Raw genomic sequence first — 14,363 nt, forward strand, 5'->3', positions numbered from 1 at the left:
ATTATCCGGCGGCTTTGATTGGTTTCAGTCTCAGTCGTCCATCAGCGTCCCATCATCATCCGTTGGTAGTCAAACCTCTTTGTTTAGATAAATAGATCTGTATTCATAGAAAAATAAGCATTGACCACACTGCTGGCTGTTCATTGCTAAGGCACTTGGCTGTTTTCAGTCATTTTTCTCTCCCTCTCTTCTCCCTTTTGCTTTTGTTTTCGGTCGTTTTCTCTCCATCTTACACCCAGTTTTTTTTGCTCCACACCTTTCTGCCTGTCACAGTTTATGACTCTGTGTTTGATGTTGCAAAGAGCTGGAGAGTTTCACCTCCACGCAGCTCTTTTTTGGAGAGTGATAATATGAACACTGACGCCCACCACCACCACCAGGCTGTCTCCTCCTCCTCCTCATCCTCCTCCTCTTCGTCGTCGTGGCGCTGAGTAGAAAAACGGAGCCTCTGTATTTGTACGATTGTGAGGCGAAATAGAGGAGTAAAATCCTGTAGTAGCTGCAGCTGAAGTTTTGCCTCCAGGCAGAGATCTGGGATCAGCTAAATCCTTTGCCAACCTAGACGCCAGTAGTGGGGAAAATACAAAAACTGACCTCAGCAGCTCATTATCCAGGAATAAACATGTGTGTAGTGTAGTCCCGCTCCCCCACAGGCTCACACCAGCCTCTGTACAGGAGTCATTGTTTCTGGATGATTCATCATTAGGGGAGACGAGAAGAGAAGAGGGACAGCAGGAGGAAGAGGAGGAGGAAGAGGAAGAGGGGATGGGGGAGGTTAAAACTGGTAAGACCGATCCAGCACCTCCATGTAGTCCGGCGTGGTCCTCAGCCTGGCTCCCTGCTCGCTCTGGCTGCCGCTGCTCCCGCCCGCTGAGGAGCTGGCGGTGGTGACCACGAGCGTTTGCTCTGGTCTGGCGTCCTGTTTGGCGTCCTGTGGGTGGGGGTGGGGGTGGGGGTAGCGTGGCGGCGGCCTGGCGTACCGGTCCGGCAGGTCTCTGAACTCCGGGGCGGGGAGTCTGAAGAGGCAGTCCACCAGTTCCACTTTGGGCGTCGGGCCCTGGCTGTCGATCACCGTCGGGCAGAGGATGCCGTTGCCGTGGAGACCGGGCAGCGGCCCCATGGCGCCTGTGACGGTGTTGATGGGCGACGAGGACACCTCCAGAGTCCACTCCCTCTCCTTCTCCGCCGCGGAGCAGTACCCTCCCTCGCCGTCTGCAGCAGAAGCTGCAAACGTCTGCTGCTGCGTCTCCGTCTCCTCCTTGTAGATGGGGTTGCTACACATGTGCGGCGCCGCCACGGCAACCGGGTTGGCGGCCTTGGACGAGGCGGCGTCCGGGGGCAGGATGGTGTCGTAGACGTGGTTGTGTTCGGGCGGGGGGAGGGGCGGCGTCTCCGGGAGGCCGTGGTGGTGGTGGTGGTGGTGGTGGTGCGTCTGCTCGGGGAAGATGCCGCACTCCATCTGGATGTCGACCTCTCCCTGGCGGCGGAACGGCAGCTTGTCCCGCCTCCTCAGGGCGTAGGCGATTAGCGCCGCCGCCGCGAAGAACGCCGACACGAACAGCACCAGCAGGCTGAGCACCAGCACCGACAGCGGGATGGAGTCCTTCCCCGGGGGGGGGCCGGGGGCCCAGGCCGGCGCCGGGGTAGCCCACGGAGACGTCGCCGCTGTCTGCGGCCGTGGAGGAAGTGGCTGTCTCCTCCTTGTGCTCCTGGTCCTCCTGGGGCTCCAGCTCAGGGCACAGCAGCTCCATGGAGAGGGAGCGCAGGTCTACACCTTTAGTCTTTTCCGGGGAATGGCAGACCACCTCCCCCACCACCACCACGGCGCTCAGCCCCTCCAGCCAACGCTTCAGCGGAGCTGCTTCACAGTTGCACTCCCAGGGGTTCTGCTGCAGGTCCACCTGGAGAAACACACAGAAACACAACACCACAGCGTTCTGTCATCGTGTTACAGCTCTAATTACTGCTCTGCTGTGCAGTGGAAACCCATGAATCAATGTGTGGAATGTAAACAAGAAATGCCAAATTTGCTGACATGCTTGTGATATGTATTAGTAACTTTGTGACTGTCTGATGTACAACGAAATTATGTTTTCTCTGCTACCTTTGCTTTTCACCAGCTACAATATACGGAAAATGACTAAAAAAAGACACAAAATGACTACTAAAAGACACAAAATGACTAATAAAAGACACAAAATGACCAAAAAATACACAAAAAGACCAATATAGACACAAAATGAGAAGACAGAATGACCAAAAAAAAAAACAAGACACACAATGATTAAAAAAAGACACAAAATGACTAAAAAGACACAACATAACTAAAAAAGACGTAGCAAAAGACACAAAATGACCAAAAAAGACACAAAATGACTAAAAAAAGACACAACAAAAGACACAAAATGACTAAAAAAAGATACAAAATGACTAAAAGAAGACACAAAATGACTAAAAAAGACACAAAATTACTAAAAAAAGATACAAAATTACTAAAAAAGATACAACAAAAGACACAATACGACCAAAAAAGACACAAAATGTCCACCTGGAGAAACACAACACCACAGCGTTCTGTCATCGTGTTACAGCTCTAATTACTGCTCTGCTGTGCAGTAGAAACCCATGAATCAATGTGTGGAATGTAAACAAGAAATGCTAAATTTGCTGACAAGCTTGTGATATATATTAGTAACTTTGTGACTGTCTGTTGTGTTGGAGAGAAATCCACTATAGCTGGCACTCTAATAAGGTGACAACGAGACAAATTATGTTTTCTCTGCTACCTTTGCTTTTCACCAGCTACAATATATGGAGAATGAGTTTCCTGCATTTGCATAACAGCTCTCCACGATGACTAAAAAAAGACACAAAATGACAAAAAAAAGACAAAAAGACACAAAAGGACACAAAATGTAGACGTTCAGGAAGAACTCAGGACGCTCAAAGTGAAGTCGGATCAATGATAGGTATTATGGTTTTGCCAAAAATGCTTTCTGTTCGAGGCCAGAAATTCCAGTCTGTTCACCTCTGGCTGCTGTCACTGTTACGGAACATTCTACAGCGGCAGTTAATTCTGTTGATTGCTCTGACTGACTTTGATCTTTGCTCTGATACAGTTATAGATACAAGCACACACATGCACGTAAGCACGCACACTCCTCCAGATACACGTTTCACACACAGACACACACGCACACACACACACACACACACACACACACATACACACACACACACATTTTGAGGTTAAAGGTCATAGGTTGCTGTATAAATAAATACTTGTAAAGGAATGCTTGTTGTAGGTGTGCTCCTTGTATATTATATAGTATCATAACATTACTAGTATTAATTGTTATAAATCTCTGAAGAATCTCATCATAGTGTACACACACCGGCAGTAGCCCCCGTGGCCCTTTCACTATTTACCCAGAGGAAATGTTCTAGTTTTGTGTTGTTTTTTTGGTCATTTAGTGTCTTTTTTGGTCATTTTGTGTCTTTTTGTGTCTTTTTTGTGTCTTTTTTGGTCATTTGTGTCTTTTTTTGGTCATTTTGTGTCTTTTTTGGTCATTTTGTGTCTTTTTGTGTCTTATTTGTGTCTTTTTTGGTCACTTGTGTCTTTTTTTGGTCATTTTGTGTCTTTTTTGGCCATTTTGTGTCTGTTGTTGTGTCTTTTTTGGTGAGTAACTATGTGACTGTCTGTTGTGTTGGAGAGAAACCCACTATAACTGGCACTCTAACAAGGTGACAACGAGACAAATGATGTTTTCTCTGCTACCTTTGCCTTTCACCAGCTACAATATACGGAAAATGAGTTTCCTGCATCATTTGCATAACAGCTCTCCACGATGGCCAGCTTTTTTTTGTTTTAATGATTTTTTGAAATATGCAGGTGATAAAAAGTACTGATTAATGTAAATAATGTCATTATAGGGTCATCCAAACAGTGAAGTGCTTACATTTCCTGAATGACTGTGCACGGCGAGATACGCTCTCAATAATGGAGAACAACTGTGACCAATTCAACTTGTACCACCCACAAGAGCTCTCTTTAAAACTTGTTCACACATGTGCTACAGCAGGTTATAGGAATATTTCAGTTTACAATAAAGACCACTCAGAGTTTACATAAGTGGTTATTGACAAAACTCACCGGCAGCTTGTGTGTGACGAGCATGTGAGAGTATCACAGCACTTTGTTTTCAACAATAGACGGGATGTGATGCAACTCTCCCCTGTGCTATAATCCAATAGGTGTGTGCGTAAATCCATTTTCTCATTGCCAGCTATTGATTGCGTGTCCTAAAAACAAACTCAAATATTCACTTTGCCACATTTTGAAAAGGGTAAAGCAGATTATGCACAAAGGGAAATCACTCCCATCACGTCGTATTGTCTGCAGAACTGATCTCCTCCATATCTTTAGCAGTGACATTGGCAATGAAAGCTGATATTCTCTCTGTCACACTTCCAAGGAGCTGCACAAATGTTGTCATGCTAATTTGGTTAGGACGACTCCCTGGCTCGCAGCAAGAGACGGGAGCTTTTTGAGATGATGTATTAACCCTCTGGAGTCACCGAAAGCACCAAAGCATGACTTACATCACATCCAGATGTAAAAACAAAGCAGAAAAGACACAAAATGACTAAAAAAGACACAAAATGACTAAAAAAAGACACAGAAGACACAAAATGACTAAAAAAGACACAACAAAAGACACAAAAAATGCAACAAAGACACAAAATGACCCAAAAAAGACACAAAATAACTTAAAAGACACAACAAATGACGCAAAAAGACACAAAATGAGTCACCAAAAGCGCCAAAGCATGACTTCTTCAACACATCCAGATGTAAAAACAAAGCAGAAAAGACAAAATGACAAAAAAAAAGACACAAAGACACCAAATGACCAAAAACCCACAGAAAGACACAAAATGACCAATAAAGGACACAAAATAACAAAAAAAGACACAAAAAGACACAAAATGACCAAAACAAGACACAAAATGACTAAATAAGACACAAAAAACGCCACAAAAAGACACAAAATTACCCAAAAAAAGAAACAAAAAGGGTAAAGCACATTATGCACAAAGGGAAATCACTCCCATCACGTCGTATTGTCTGAACTGAACAGAACTGATCTCCTCCATATCTTTAGCAGTGACATTGGCAATGAAAGCTGATATTCTCTCTGTCACACTTCCAAGGAGCTGCACAAATGTTGTCATGCTAATTTGGTTAGGCCGACTCCCTGGCTCGCAGGAGGAGACGGGAGCTTTTTGAGATGATTCAGCGTTGTGGTAGTGGGAGCTGTGGGAGGACTCGTTCCCCACCAACAGGACGCTCCTTCACTTTATTGGAGTTAGCCCACTGTGGGCTTTTGTGTGGCTTTGATAACGACATAATTGCAACTGGAGGGTGAGTAGAAACAACCGTCTGCTGCAGATTTAACTCAGTTACAACACTTCCACTATATTAACTCTCTGGAGTCAGAGTTCTTCATCACATCCAGACGTCAAAACACAGCAGAAAAGACACAAAATGACTAAAAAAAGACACAAAATGACACAAAATGACTAAAGAAAGAGACAAAATGACAAAAAAAATGACAAAAAAGACACAAAATAACACAAAATGACCAAAAAAGACAAAAAGATACAAAAATGACTAAAAAGACATAAAAAAGACACAAAAAAACCCACAAAATTACCAAAAAAGGCACAAAATAACTGAAAAAGACACAACAAAAGACATAAAATGACCAAAAAGACACAAAAACCCCACAAAATTACACAAAATGACCAACTAAAAGACACAAAATGACCAAAAAAAGACACAAAATGACTAAAAAAGAAACAAATTAGGAGACAAAATGACCAAAATGACCAAAAAGACACCAAAACAACACAAAAGACACAAAATGACCAAAAAAGACACAAAATGACTAAAAAACACACAACAAAAGACACAAAACCCCCTCAAAAAGACACAAAATGACCAAAAAAGACACAAAAAGACACAAAATTACTAAAAAAAGACACAAAAAGACACAAAATGACCAAAAAAAGACACAAAATTACTAAAAAAGAAACAAATTAGGAGACAAAAAGACACCAAAACAACACAAAAGACACAAAATGACCAAAAAAAAGACACAAAATAACTAAAAAAGACACAACAAAAGACACAAAATGACCTAAAAAGACACAAAAAGACACAATGTGAAGGAAAAATTGGTGTTTCCTGCATGGTGGGACATGAAGTAGGCGGCGACCTAATTGATATTCAAGACACAAGGCATTGTGGGAACTCACTCTGTGAACTTAACTCTGATAACACCATGAGAGATGGGAACACGTAGATGAGTGGGGTCTGTCCTGAGGTGATGTTTAGGGCAGGAAGATAGGGCCGCATTGAGACTTGCTGAAGAATCAATGTTGGGAAATACAACAGATATAAGTCGAGCGGTGTACGGGGCTTTGTTGTACTGTAAAAGAGCCATTCGGGATTGTGCGGTGTATGGAACACGAATGTGCTAATAAAACTTGTTGAACAGAGTATTGAGTGCTTTGTGTTTGGCCAGCTCACCCATTAACTTAGTGCAGTTGTCAAAATTGCCACGACACACAAAATTACGCAAAAAAAGACACAAAAAGACAAAAAAATTACGAAAACAAGACACAAAAAGACTAAAAAAAGACACTAAAAGACTAAAAGAGAGACAAAACGACACAAAATGACCAAAAAACACAGAAGACTAAATGACAAAAAAAGACACAAAAAACCCCACAAAAAGACACAAAATGACAAAAAAAGACACAAAATGACTAAAAAAGAAACAAATGAGGAGACAAAATGACCAAAACAACACAAAAGACACAAAATGACCAAAAAAGACACAAAATGACTAAAAAACACAGAGCAAAAGACACAAAAAACCCACAAAATGACCAAAAAAAGACACAAAATAACTAAAAAAGACACAAAAAAGACACAAAATGACCAAAAAAGAGAGGGCCACATTGAGACTTGCTGAAGAATCAATGTTGGGAAATACAACAGACATAAGTCGAGCGGTGTACGGGCCTTTGTTGTACTGTAAAAGAGCCATTCGGGATTGTGCGGTGTATGGAACACGAATGTGCTAATAAAACTTGCTGAACAGAGAGTATTGAGTGCTTTGTGTTTGGCCAGCTCACCCATTAACTTAGTGCAGTTGTTCAAATTGCCACGACACACAAAATTAGCAAAAAAAGACACAAAAAGACAAAAAAATTACTAAAACAAGACACAAAAAGACTAAAAAAAGACACTAAAAGACTAAAAGAGAGACAAAACGACACAAAATTACCAAAAAACACAGAAGACTAAATGACAAAAAAAGATACAAAAAACCCCACAAAAAGACACAAAATGACAAAAAAAAAGACACAAAATGACTAAAAAAGAAACAAATGAGGAGACAAAATGACCAAAACAACACAAAAGACACAAAATGACCAAAAAAGACACAAAATGACTAAAAAACACAGAGCAAAAGACACAAAAAACCCACAAAATGACCAAAAAAAGACACAAAATAACTAAAAAAGACACAACAAAAGACACAAAATGACCAAAAAAGACACAAAAAAGACACAAAATGACCAAAAAAGATAGGGCCACATTGAGACTTGCTGAAGAATCAATGTTGGGAAATACAACAGATATAAGTCGAGCGGTGTACGGGGCTTTGTTGTACTGTAAAAGAGCCATTTGGGATTGTGCGGTGTATGGAACACGGATGTGCAAATAAAACTTGCTGAACAGAGTACTGAGTGCTTTGTGTTTGGCCAGCTCACCTATTTACTTAGTGCAGTTGTCAAAATTGCCACGACACACAAAATTACGGAAAAAAAAGACACAAAAAGACAAAAAATGACTAAAAAAAGACACAAAATGGCCAAAAAAGACACAAAAAGACACAAAATCACTAAAAAAGATACAAAATGACCAAAATTGTTCCTCTAAACTAGATCACATTTATGTTGGTTTTTCTTTGTTTCTTTTTGGTTCTAAATGTTGATCCAGTAAATCAGAATAAAAAATCAATTATTATTATCAGGTCATATAGGTGAAAAAATATACCAACATGGTATTTAAACATGTTTTAAGAGGTGAATACAGGCAGGATGGAAAGACTCCGTAGAGTTAAAGTGTCTGTGTGTTTTGGTCTATAATTCAACATGAACACAGATATATAAAAACAACAAACAACAAGGTGACATTTTAAATCAACACTATGACTGAAATGTCAGCTTGTTTTTGCAGTTTTATAACTTTGATAAGTACAGTCCTCCATCTGGTTGAGATTCTTGAAGCATTTATTGTTTTCCGTCCCTGAGGGCTCCGTCCCCTCCTCTTCCTCTAGCATCTGTCCAACACGTCCAACACCGTTTACATTTATACGCCTGGTCACCTAGTGTGTGATTTGCTGTCATCCTGTCAATCAAAGGTGGCTTTAGAAGGGAAATTATAGAGCCTCAGTTAGTCCGACAGGTGCTGCTGCTGCAGGAAATGACACTGCATGAAACTTTGTCTTTAACTAAAAGCCTTTTGTAGCATATTTTATGTTCCAAGGTGTGTATTTTATTGTTACTTTTGGTGTAAGTCTTCTGCTTTAGTTAAAGGCTCATTGTGACTATCTGGGTGCATAACAACCAGAGTCTCCATGCTGGTTTAAACCAGAATAATGTACTGTAGGATCTGGGATTTATCAGACAATAGAGCAGGGGTGGGCAATTAATTTTCCCAAGGAAAACATGACCAATATCACGAAGGTTGCAGGGGCCGGACAAAAACTCTGAACTAAATTCTGCTTAATATTAATTTAATTGCTTCATAAAATACAGTAAATTATCTGGTTTTGAGCTGCTACTGATAAGAATACATGTTATGATAAGACTGTTAATGTGGAGTAAATCAAGTATAGCAGTAAAAATTAGTAAATACTCCAATCACTATATCACTTTAACATTAATTTTAAACACAACTGTAAATGTCTTTTAGCAAGGTTGCTATTTGTATTATATAGCTTGATTTTTCATGTTTGTAAATTTTCAAGGTGTTTTACAATGTTGTGATGCTTTTATTTTTGAAAAGGCGCCGTCCAGTGTGAAACGGGTGCTTTTATTTTGAAAGGTAGTGACAGGAAATAAAAGGTAGAGCAGTAAAAATTAAAAACAAACAAACGAATAAAATATCAAAAAGGCTTCTATAGTGGCTGGCTGACAGGACACAAGGTTTATTAAAGTTTATTTTCTTCTGTCATATATATTAGTGGCTATATTTGTTGTCTTAACTATAGTAAAGTGCTTGTTAGCTCATGTGCTAATGCTAATGTTTGTTAGCTCTTATGGTGGATTCACAAGGTGACCAAGGAATGTCTTATTTTTATGTTCATGGAGCTACGATTTGAAATAAATCTTGTGAACTATCAGTTAAAGAGTCGAGTCTTCATATTAAAAGCACTGCGGTTGTATTGATTTCTAATTTCTGGTTAACCTCATAGGGGCCGGACAAGGACAGCCAATGGGCCGGATGTGGCCCAGGTCTGCATTAGAGGCTGTGGAATTTGAATATAAACAGTATAAGTTGAAGTCCTTTTAAGGTTTTAAAAGTAGACTTAGCAGCGTGCTCGTTCACGGGGAAAACGTGCCCATACGTTGGGTTTGGGATGGAATATTTGAATTAAATGATCTGACACAGACAGAAAAAGGCAGAGAGACTTCAGGATTGATTAGAAAAGGACCTTTTAGATTGAAAAAAGTTCTCCTCAGCTGTAGCTAGACAGTGTATTCTGATGTCTGATAATAAAGAAAACTAAAAGGAACTTCGACTTGATCTTTGATTCACTTTCTCACTCAATTTGAGGTAGTTATTTCCACTATTTCCACCACTGGTGGCCAACAGAGTCTTCTTTAAATGTAGCCATTCTGGTTGCAACATTCATCATTTTTGATGCTTCTTGTTATCATATCCAGCTAGAAATTCTAGAAAAACATCTAAAAAACCTCCTTTGTCAGGCAATATATTCAGCCTGGCAAAATACAATCCTCCTCGAGAAATGAGAGCAAAAATGCAGGTCTGTTTTTGTAGGGCATGCAGACGGGAAAGAACATTTAAAAAGAAATATGACCCTGATTCAGCGATTGCATGACATAATCATGTATATTTTACAGGAATGACCCGAATAGTGGACTATTCCAACTATTATGGAATAAAGGATCGATCCATTTGGGCTATATGGGGGTGCTGAACTTCTCAGTTAACATATATCACTTGGTTTCACCAAATAAATCATGATATACACTATATTTTGGCACAAATATGAGCATATTAATAATGCTGTTGTCTTTTTGTGTCTTTTTTTAGCCATTTTGTGTTTGTTTTTTTGTCATTTTGTGTCTTTTTTTGGTCAATTTGTGTCTTTATGTGTCTTTTTTAGTCATTTTGTGTTTGTTTTTTTTAGTCATTTTGTGTCTTTTTGTGTCTTTTTTTGTCAATTTGTGTCTTTATGTGTCTTTTTTAGTCATTTTGTGTCATTTTGTGTATATATATTGCTTGCTTTCACCAAATAAATCATGATATCTCTATATTTTGGCACAAATATGAGCCTATTAATAATGCTGTTGTCTTTTTGTGTCTTTTTTTAGTAATTTTGTGTCTTTTTTTGGTCAATTTGTGTCTTTATGTGTCTTTTTTAGTAATTTTGTGTCGTTTTGTGTATATATATTGCTTGCTTTCACCAAATAAATCATCATATACACTATATTTGACTGTACTGGTGAGTTTTGGCCCATTTCATTTGCTGGTGGTACAGGAAATATGAGTGCATGAAACTTTTTCTTTAACAAAAAGCCTTTTAGTAAAGTCATTCCACCAGAGTCTTGTTTAAATGAAACCGTTCTGGTTGCAGCATTCACCCTTTTTGATGCTTCTTGTTATCATATCCAGCTAGAAACTCTAGAAAAACAAAGAAAAAACCTTCTTTGTCAGATAATATATTCAGCCTGCCATCCATTTATGATGTTAACTGCCAGGCGTTAGCCGCAGAGGAGTAAATTCTGCTCTTGTGGGTTTTTATCATCACAACGCAGATCAAAGATCAGGCAATGATTGGCCTCAAATTTACTTGGGAGCCATAAAAAAAATTACATCAGGGGAGAAACTCAGGATGTCTTATAATTGATCACTTTGCCCCCCGAAAAAAAAAAAAAGCAATAATCTGCTGTCCATCAGCAGGACGGCTCCAGTTAGAGCACAGAAACATAGAAATATAGAAATATAGAAATATAGTCGATACCAGCAGCAGGTTTGATGGTTGTGGTGCAGGATAGTTGCTGGTGTCTCCATACTGATCAATGATCAATGATCAATGAGTTTCATTGTCTTCTCAATAATACACACAGCCAGAATGAAAATAATTCATTAGAGGAGGAGAAGAATCTGCAGGAGACGCAGTTTTACTGAATCTGTGTATATTAGAAAGGGCTCTTTATGGCTCCAGTATATGTGAGATGTTACGGGGGTCTCAAACTGGCGGCCCACGGGCCAATTGTGGCCCTCGTGATGATATTTTGTGGCCCCCACCTTGATATGAAAGTTTATTGTGAGTTTTATATGAATGGCACTTTACCATGTTGTGTGTGGAAGGTCCCTTTAATTACTGTTTTTGGTAATTTTGTGTCTTTTTTTGGCAATTTTTTGTGTTTTTAAAATAATTTTGTGTCTTTTTTTTTGTAAATTTGTGTTTCTTTTGGTAATTTTTTGTCTTTTTAAAATAATTTTGTGTCCTTTTTAGTAATTTTGTGTCTTTTTTGAGTAATTTTGTTTTTATTTGTGTCTTGTGTGTTTAGCGTAACAATTGTGGTCATTTTGTGTCTTTTGTTGTGTCTTTTTTACAAATTTTGTGTCTTTTTTTGGTCATTTTGTGTCTTTTTTGTGTCTTTTTTTACTCATTTTGTGTCTTTTTGTGTCATTTTTGGTAATTCTGTGTCTTTTTTGGTAATTTTGTTTCTTTTTTTAAGTAATTTCGTTTTTTTTTCTGTAATTTTTGTTTTTTTTTGGTCATTTTGTGTCTTTTTAAAATAATTTTCAGTCTTTTTTGGTAATTCTGTGTATTTCTTGGTCATTTTGTGTCTTTTTTTGGTCATTTTGATTCTGCCTCCAGCGGCCCCCAGGTAATTTGACTTTGAGACCCCTGATTTACAATAACCAACTCAGTGATGTTTTTAGATGGTTTATAGACTATTTATTTATTTATTTGCACCATAAGAAAAGACAATTACAAAAAAACTAAATGAAACAAGAACAGTAATTGCGGGAGAGGTTAAAAAACACTATATGGGCTTATAAAAAGCAACTACCCAAGAAATATACAATTTTTTTTTCCTGCTGTTTTTGTGCGTATAAATGGTATTCTTTGTTAATTAAAATAAAATGTAAAATCTGACTGATAGCCAAGTTTGTGGTGAGAAAAAGGAGCCATGCATGTGATGTAAGGACAGACTGAAAGATGATAAACAGAGACAGAAATTAATGCAGAGGAAGTTGACAAATTTGACACAAAATGACTAAATAAAGACTTTTGTGTCATTTTTTGGTCATTTTGTGTCTTTTTTTGTCATTTTGTGTCATTTTTTGGTCATTTTGTGTCTTTTTTTAGTCATTTTCTGTCTTTTTTTAGTCATTTTGTTTTTTGGGCCATTTTCAGACTGAAAGCCAAGTTTGTGTGGAGAAAAAGGAGCCATGCATGTGATGTAAGGACAGACTGAAAGATGATAAACAGAGACAGAAATTAATGCAGAGGAAGTTGACAAATTTGACACAAAATGACTAAATAAAGACTTTTGTGTCATTTTTTGGTCATTTTGTGTCTTTTTTTGTCATTTTGTGTCATTTTTTGGTCATTTTGTGTCTTTTTTTAGTCATTTTCTGTCTTTTTTTAGTCATTTTGTTTTTTGGGCCATTTTCAGACTGAAAGCCAAGTTTGTGTGGAGAAAAAGGAGCCATGCATGTGATGTAAGGACAGACTGAAAGATGATAAACAGAGACAGAAATTAATGCAGAGGAAGTTGACACATCTGAACCAAAATCTCCTGGACTTTAGAGGTTTAATAATCTGTTTACACACACAAAACCACAAAAACGCGTCCCAGAATCCTCTCCTGGACTCTGACTGTGGCAGCGTCAGATTTGTGCAGCTTGCAGGAGGTTTTTCTCTTCTTCTTCTCAAGCGTTGTAATTTAGTTTCATAGTGTACTCACGCTCCCTTTGCCTGCCTCGTCGACTTCTACCTCAGATAGTGATTTCCCATATTTCCCAGAGCGACTTCAACAACCCCTCGAGAAGGGGCATGAACTCGTTCTCTCCAGCAGTTTGTGTTTCATGTAGGTGGAGAGAGAGAGCGCTAGTAATAGCAAAGAGCAAAGAGCAAAGACTTTCTGCTCCATTGAGGCTATTGTCGGTGGAGAAATTGGCATCTCTGCCTCTGTGTGATTGCAGAACATCAGTGCAACATGGTGAGTCTTGAAAAAGGCTCCTTGATCTTTTATTCTGAGGGAAAACAAACACTGACTTTTAATCCTGCTGTGTGTTAGATATCTGGATTCTTCTGTGTTTGAAGTGTGACGATTATTGCTCTGGAAGTATGTCGACATGATAGGAGTATGTTTTTACTCTCACAAAAATACAATACTGCAAAAAAATGCACGTCTTTTTTTGTAAAGCATGCAGACGGGAGAGAAGATTTAACCCTGTGGAGCGTCCAAAAGACGTGTTGCCTCCATCAGACTAGAAAACAAAGCAGCGTGGAGCCCTACTGTACATTTACCTCTAAAGTTCTGGCTGTAAACTCCATGAGGCCAGTTTCAGTTTGACAAAATGACTTAAAAAAAGACACAAAATGACTAAAAAAAGACACAAAATGACAAAAAAAAGACACAAAATGACAAAAAAAGACACAAAATAACTAAGAAAGACACAACAAAAGATACAAAATGACAAAAAAAAAGAGACAAAATGACTTAAAAAATACACAAAATGACTAAAAAAGAAACAAATTGACAAAAAAAACACAAAATGACAAAAAAGACACAACAAAAGACACAAAATGACCAAAAAAGACACAAAATGACTAAATAATGACCAAAAAAGATACAAAATGACTTGAAAAATACACAAAAGGACAAAAAAATGACTAAAAAAAGACACAAAATAACTAAAAAAGACACAAAATGACCAAAAAAGAAACAAATGAGGAGACAAAATGACCTAAAAAACCCACAGAAGACACAAAATTACTTAACAAAGACAC

At 38.6% G+C, this 14,363-nt stretch overlaps 1 pseudogene; it reads right to left on the minus strand.

The window, feature by feature from the left end:
- Positions 1-764: 764 nt before the first annotated feature.
- Positions 765-14,363, minus strand: part of LOC131988239 (SLIT and NTRK-like protein 3) — a 48,456-nt pseudogene continuing 34,857 nt past the window's right edge.

Source organism: Centropristis striata, chromosome 16 (assembly GCF_030273125.1).
Source record: "Centropristis striata isolate RG_2023a ecotype Rhode Island chromosome 16, C.striata_1.0, whole genome shotgun sequence".
Classification (NCBI taxonomy): domain Eukaryota; kingdom Metazoa; phylum Chordata; class Actinopteri; order Perciformes; family Serranidae; genus Centropristis; species Centropristis striata.